Below are 205 nucleotides of genomic sequence, written 5' to 3' on the forward strand. Positions count from 1 at the left end.
ATTATTTAAAACTGTTTGGATATACTAAAAAAATAATTGATCATTTAAGACTGTTTGGATGTACTAAAAAATAATTGATCTTTTAAGGTTGTTTGGATATACTAAAAAAATAATTGATCATTTAAGACTGTTTGGATGTACTAAAAAATAATTGATCTTTTAAGGTTGTTTGGATATACTAAAAAAATAATTGATCATTTAAGAC

Source organism: Limulus polyphemus, unplaced genomic scaffold, assembly GCF_000517525.1.
Source record: "Limulus polyphemus unplaced genomic scaffold, Limulus_polyphemus-2.1.2 Scaffold709, whole genome shotgun sequence".
Classification (NCBI taxonomy): Eukaryota; Metazoa; Arthropoda; class Merostomata; order Xiphosura; family Limulidae; genus Limulus; species Limulus polyphemus.